Source organism: Saccostrea cucullata, unplaced genomic scaffold (genome assembly GCF_032062105.1).
Source record: "Saccostrea cucullata isolate Sc308-1 unplaced genomic scaffold, CSIRO_AGI_Scuc_v1 ctg8064, whole genome shotgun sequence".
In the NCBI taxonomy this organism is placed as follows: domain Eukaryota; kingdom Metazoa; phylum Mollusca; class Bivalvia; order Ostreida; family Ostreidae; genus Saccostrea; species Saccostrea cuccullata.
In genome coordinates this window covers 3890-11370 of record NW_026926844.1, presented here as the reverse complement: position 1 = coordinate 11370, position 7481 = coordinate 3890, and the positions used below count along the sequence as shown (strand labels likewise).

Sequence of the window (7481 nt, the reverse complement as noted above, 5' to 3'; positions counted from 1 at the left end):
TTTTAAACCTACTCTTAATTTTTTCATTATACGGCCAGCATCTGTTAGAATTACTTCTAAATAACGTGACTTAGGTGATCGATATTGAAAAAGGAATATCAGAATCATAACTAAGAAGAATTAGAATTTTAAAAATCTTATTTTAAGTGATTTTATCGATGAACGAAAACGACTTTATAAAGAACCATCCTTTCAGAATTTTTATCAGATTTTTTTGTAAAAAGAGATTATCACCACATTCCTTTAAGACACTTTAACAAATTTGTTGCCCTTCTGACCGAGAGAAAGAAGTCTTTAAAGAAGAATTGTGAAGCTAAAATTACATCAGAACTTGTTTGGTTTTTAAATGAAGTAAAGTTGGACTAACTTAAATTTTACATGAGTTTTTCTTTTTTTTTTTTTTTTTGAAAATATCATTTATGGAAAAAATATTCGAAAAATAAAAATACATCTAAATTGTCAAAAAGGAAAAAGAAAAAGGACTTTAATGATAACACTCTCGATAATTTAGCACGAAAGTATAGATTATTATTTAAAAATATTTATTGGCACAAATAAAGGACTTTCATCATATACATGTAACATGAATCTTTAAAAAATGGGTTGACCTAACCATTGAAATATATATCTGAATTACAGACAGACGTTGAAACTAATAAATTCATTTGATAGATTTGTTCTTTATATCCTTATTTTTTTTTAATAAATAGAGAATTAAATAAAGGAAAACTTCTTTTAGGCTTGGAACCAGAACACAAAATGGTGCACTCCGGTCAGACATAATTAGATGTTTGCTCAGATGTTAAACTCTCATTAATGCTGCTTAATTTGTGTAACTTTTAAAAGTTAAAATTGAATATAAATAAATGTTTTAAACTTCAAAATTTTTTTTTACTTATTTGTCTTTCAGATTTTTAAAATCATTTTTTTTCTTGGTAACGCTACGTTTTTTTCTGTTGCAATCCTGGCATGGTATAACATTTTTTTTCAACGTTTGTCATAACTACAACTTGATCAAACAAAAATTGCCACAGTCTACATGTAGAGCTCAATACGTTGAATATGGCCAGGAAGGTCTTTTTTTCCACCAAAATCATTATTATTTATCTCAAAGATCTTTAAAAAATATATTGAATTTTAACGTCACAAAAAGTGGTATACAGCTGGAAGTGAAGCATCATTTTTGGGCATAACTTTTTTGTGAATGGAGATATCAATGCCATATTTGGAACTTATTTAGACTTTATCTAAAATATGTTGAAAAATGGAAACCTATTCCCGTTCACTGTATTTTGATGCAGGTTTACAATATGGATTTGGTGATTTTTTAAATTTACATATCTAGGGATCAACTCCCTACTCTCCTGCTTAAGAGTTAAAATATAATGTTTTAACCTTTTCGCAACGCATGTTATCTTTCAAAGAAATAAGAATAAAATGCAATATATACATATATAAAACATTAATAAAGTTATAAATACATTGCAAAATTGCCAAAATAACTTGTATTATGACAAGATCCAGAATGTTTATTGCAAGACGAGCAATTGCATTTCTCAAGGCAGAATCTTCCATAAAGCCCATCAGGACAAGTGGTATTACAGTTTACTCCAAAGGTTCCAAGAAAGCATTCTAATACAAATAATATAAAAAGTTGTCATAAGAACATGCATGATCAGTTAACGTCCTATTTCAGACATTATTCATATAAAAATTCAAACTTCAATGTGTTTCATTTCTGACAACACTTTTTTTTCCACCTTCACATTGATTTCCATTTTTTCTTTAATTAGTACAACACGTCAACGGATTCCTAGTATGCAGAAGAAAACCACGTATTTATTTTGTAACAAATACTAATTGCTTACGTTACTTAAATTCAATTACACAAAATATAGTTTGCAAAATAATGCTTATGATATAAAACTCACAATTTACAAACTCCTGCAGTATATGTTGTTTGAGTGTTTGATAATTTGATCAGAATATACACCAGTAAAACACGCTTTAATCCAAAATACATTATGTTTATCAATCGATAATCTTCAATCCAATAGAATTTCAAAACTATAGCTTACAATAAATGCAAAAAAATAAAATATAAGCACATATCTTCCTGCTGTTTAATATGTATTTTTTATCAAGGAAATATCTCAGCATTTTTTAGAGCTTCCTCTCATGTGAATTCACATGTAGCTCGTATGCAAAAATAATACCTCATGAATTCCTATGCATAGTGTATTTTCTATGAATATGTCCGTTAGCCGAGTCATGATTAAAAACAAACGGAATGTAGATCCAATTGACAGAGAGTGCTTTATATTCCATGGCACCTGATTTTATATCTGGTGTATTTTAGGTATGTATTTGCTCTGTTCCAGTATACTTTATGACTGGATTACTGTTCTTTATTTATATATTTCATGAATGGTACAATACGTCAAATCTTAATTTGAAAGTGCATCGACGATTACCAAATAAGGACAAACATCGTTCATTCTTTTAGAAATACGAATTGACTAACCACACGCATTTATAGATAGCAGACCGATATTTTGTATTATACATTTCACTTTTGATAAAAGCTTTTGCACTCTCCCAAAGAGAAAAAAATTAATCTTTTGCAATGATGGAAATAATTTATGACAAAATATCATTTTAGAAGTAGAAAAAAATCTATTATGGAAATGACTTTCATAGGAAACTCAAAATATCTAAGGCTGCATAATGTAGGAAATAATGAAAATCTAATTCCTTGAAAAGCATGTCCTTAGCTTAGCAATTCAAAAATCATATTTACACATGTATATCATTGAAACTTTATCCGGTCAAGGCCTTAACGTCAAGTTCATGTTTAAAAAAAAAATCTGTGAATATTGCCTTAACAATACTAGTCCCCTGTTGGCAAGTTTAATTTGTTTCTATTAAAAAAAGAAAATGTCATAATTCTATAAATAAATAATTTAAGCGTAAGAAAATGCAAGTTTGGTCTGTAACTCATCAAGATACACCCACGTACTTAAAATCAGTCCAATATCTGCAATCGTTTAGAAAAAGGTGCGTTAAACGAAGTGGGGCTGATTCTTGGTATTTCAGTATATTTTGATGCGTAACAGATTATAATAAAATACGTACTTTTCCGCTCCAATGATATATTTGAGGTATCTTCGGTCTTTTTTGTTTTTTTGTTTTTAATTATTTCCTGAAAGTTTGCAGATATTGTTGAGAAGGTTTTTGGATGTGCATGCACCTTCATGACATACATATTATGTTATGATTTCATCCCACTTTGTTGATTTTTTGAGGGACTTTCGGCCTTTTTAAATTTTTAGGGGTTAAAAATTTCTGTACCTTTTTCTAAATGCTTGCAGAGGTATACTGAGCTGATTTTTGGTATGAGAGCTGATCTTGCAGTGTTATAGATCAAGTTTGCATTATGTTCCACTAAAATATTTTTTTGACAGAATCAATGATTTTCAATTTTTCATGGGAGTCAAACCACACTTGCCGGTTGTTGACGTACACATGCATTGCTGCAGAAATACTTTAATAATGCTTGTTTAATATTTTTTTGTGAAAATGTTATATCTGAATACTTTCTAAGAAAAATAAAACTATGGCACAGGTAAATAAATGTAGCTTGCTTAGAGCAGTGATAAGAGCCTTTGAGTCTCTATGTAAAGACTTTATCCTTAAGTCGGGAGTTCGAATTCCAGTGCAGGACCTGAAAAATAGGCCTTTGTACCCGTATTGCAGTTGGTGTTGGCAAGATTAAATATCTCAAAGCTTTTTGGCCCTGAGTGCAGATTATAGGTCTAAATATGTAGCCTTCCATCGTCTAGCTGAAGATCTGTAGCGTTATGGTTTAATATATTTTGTCTTTGACCATAACGTTATGGTCAAAGACAAATATATAAAACCATAATTTACAGATCTGCAGCTATCCATCGTCAAGATGTGGCTTCTCCATATGCATGAAAAAAATTCTCAAGAGTTACATTAAAACAACAAACAAGCATAACTAGCTACATACATAAATAACACATTTAGATTTAAAATAAAATATAAGCAAATATACCAAGGAGATGTATCGTTAACTTCAAACTATATTGAAAAAACGATTTGTACATATTCAACATTAGAGCAGGATACGGTACTAAGTGCACTAAAGTCTATATTACAGAAATAAGCAGCGGAAAGTGCAGGCATTCAATATTAGCTGCAAATTAATACTTTCAAAGAATTAAAAAAAGTGAAAACCTTTACAAAGGAAACAGTTTTCGCAACATTTATGCATGGTAGTGGTGTTCTCAATATTGATAAGATACTTCTTTTATATTTAATTTTCATAAGGGGTAGTGTTTGTTTTATAATTTGAGAAAGAATCTCAAGAAAATCAAAATTTTGCAAAGATCAATTACCTCAATTTGATTATATCTTTTAGTCAAGCAATATTTCACTTCGAAAAAGATGGACATTTAATATCTAGTTAGTGTCACTAAATGTAAATAATTTTAAGATTAATCACTGAGTGATACAACCAAACTATGAAGACAGTTCTAGACATTCCGAATATTTCTACAGCTGTCTTGCTTACAATCAGTCTGATTCTTCTCTGAAGTTTTCTGCAAAGCATCATACGTATCTCGTTCAAAAGTATGTCGTTCTTGAATGTTTGCAGAGTGGAAATAAATATTTGGATTGCTCCCTTTAGAGCTGAAATTAAAATATATTTACATTACTGGGTTTATTAGATATAGTTTTAGTGTTTCAATAACTTTATGAAAAAAATACATGTTCATGTAACTAAAACTTTTTTAAATCAAATATGTTGAATAGGTCATTCTCTTACTACAGAAGCAATTTCTGAACATCATCTAATCACAAAATAGGTAAGAGAATTAAGTGTTAATCATTGCTGATTTTTGAGTTTTTCAAGATATTTATTGCAAGATTGATTTATATTAAAAGCAAAGCAAAATTCATTGTGAAATATTTAAAAAGGCATCGTTTACTCCTTTCTTTCGCATCAACATAATTATCATAGTTTGATATAGATTGCTTTAGTAAATTGATTCCTTTATATTATCGGAATAATTTTTTGGCGCAATATTTAAGTTTTATCATAGATTCAGTGAGACTTTGATTTGAATTTTTTTTGGGACATATTTTTGTAAAATTGAATGGAAAATAGGGTCTACCCCTATAACCTTTTCGAAATAAAAAAGAATCATTATAAAAAGGATCATGTGGAAAATATTTTCAATAAAATTAAACAGCACAGATGTCATATATACCAGTACGCCACATAAATGCAGAAAAACAATTCAGTTCAATTTTTACTTAGGTATTGCTTTAGTAAATTTAATTATCATTGCTTATTAAATGATTATATGTATTATGTTATATTTAAATCATAACTTGCCTCAGAGTATATAAAAATTTGATTTTTTGACTTTTGTATTATGAATACGTTTTGTATTATGAATACTTTTTGAAGTACCAAGTTCTTATTCTGTATTAAAATATGAAAGCACAAGTGGTGCTTCATGAAGTCAATGAAATAGTTTTTCATTTAAAATAAATTTGCTTTTAAAATATGACTTCATAATAAACGTGCGACTTTCCCAGAATATATCTTAATTTGAATTTTTGTAGTATAAAGTATTAATTGATATTCATAAAGGACAATGTATAGAACATGAAGCGGCAAAATATGGCCAAGAATTTTGATTTTAAAATCACAACCAATTAAATATGTGAATGTTTGTAAAATAAGAACTAAAAATAATTCTTGTTTCAAAAGAACACTAATTCTAATTTAAAATTTACACGGAGGGCACAAGAGGTTGTATGGGAAACACATTTCTTTTCCCTAATTTCCTCAAATTTGCTTACCTGGGATTTAAATACACAAGATGCATTTAATGCTAGTGCATGAAATATAAAAAAATCAATGGATTAGCAACAATGCGCTCAGTGATTTTTGAACCAAAGTATCCCGGAAAATCGATGAAATTTCCATACAAATTAGAAAATTATGAAATTGTCCTGTCTTCTGACCTTCCTGTGACCTCCGTGTATCCCATAACTTAGAACCATATATTTTCATTTTGTCAGGGTAAACATTAGGTTTTATTGATAACCGTTTGTTTCATTTTAAATCTACCACATATTTAGAGACAAAAAGGGGTCTTAGCAAACCTTCTTGTTCCTGGATGAATTAATTTTATTATTTTCATAAAATGTCCCAAAATATAATATTATTATTGCAATTAGAATAAAAAAGAAGAAGAAAGGAATCGTAAAAATCAAATTGATTTAAAAGTAAAATAAAGAAATTTTTCCTGCGTATTAAGTTAATGTACCATTTTTTCTGGATGATGCATCCAAAAACTAATCCTACAACAACCAGTCCGACAGCTACCGGAATAATCCACCAAAGCATGACATTTTTATCCGTTCTTGCAATGAAAGAAGTTGTGCTTACAGTATGTTCCTCTTATGAAATAAGAATTGAAAGGAAAAGATGTTAACTATTTGCATAAAAGGTTCTCTGGAAAATACATTTGTACGAAATTAGTGTCTGGTCTTTTTAACATACAGTGATTTTAATACTTTAAGTATGTTTGTATTAAGTCATATTCTTTTGGATATTGAAAACTTTAAATAAATTTTATTTCAATAAAGATGTTAATACAAATATGATGCACGACTTTATTTTGAATACGGTCAGCTATTTGTTGTTTTGAACATATTTTATTGACAATATATCAAAGGGATTGGACACAAGTTCCAAAAACTTAGATAGACCTTTCCCATTTAACTATTTAAATTTGAATCTGCCGTGTTTAAAGATTATTGTTACATATTCAAACGCAGGTATTGTTATAAAGCTTCTAAAGAAATTGAGTTTATGACGTAAGATCTGATCCGAATTTTATAGTACATAATATATAATCAAAATTTATCTCAAAAACCTGTTTTCAGGCAGGAACAGGAAATTCTATTGCAAGACGAGCATTTGCATTTCTTGAGGCAGAATCTTCCATAAAATCCATCGGGACAAATGACATTACAGTTTACTCCAAAAGTTCCATGAAAGCATTCTAATACGAATAATACATTGTTATTATTACATGAAACATATGGAGATAACAAACAGTGTTTAAGATCAAAAGTTAATAAAACAATTCAAAATAGGAGCAGAGCAAACACGGACCTCTGAAACATCAGAGATGGGATCAAGTGCCATGGAGAAGTGAGCAACCCCGTCGTGTGCCTTTTGTCATGATCGGAAAATAACATAAAAAATCCTTCGTCAATTCAGTGTATAAACAATGGACTGACAATTACATATGTAGTATGAAAAAAGTCAGTCAGCATTTGACTCAATAATAAATTGTATTTGCTGACGAGGTCATTGCATCGACCATAGAACTTATGAAATGATGACTTTAAACGAGACTGCTGATATTCTT

At 29.2% G+C, this 7481-nt stretch overlaps 1 long non-coding RNA gene across 1 annotated transcript; it reads right to left on the bottom strand.

Annotated features, from left to right (window-relative positions):
• Positions 1–4555: 4555 nt before the first annotated feature.
• Positions 4556–7111, bottom strand: LOC134272753 (uncharacterized). The gene is made up of 3 exons (XR_009993278.1): positions 6981–7111; positions 6369–6501; positions 4556–4716 (listed from the first exon to the last, which is right to left on the bottom strand). It is a non-coding gene; the product is annotated as an uncharacterized LOC134272753 (long non-coding RNA).
• Positions 7112–7481: the final 370 nt, after the last annotated feature.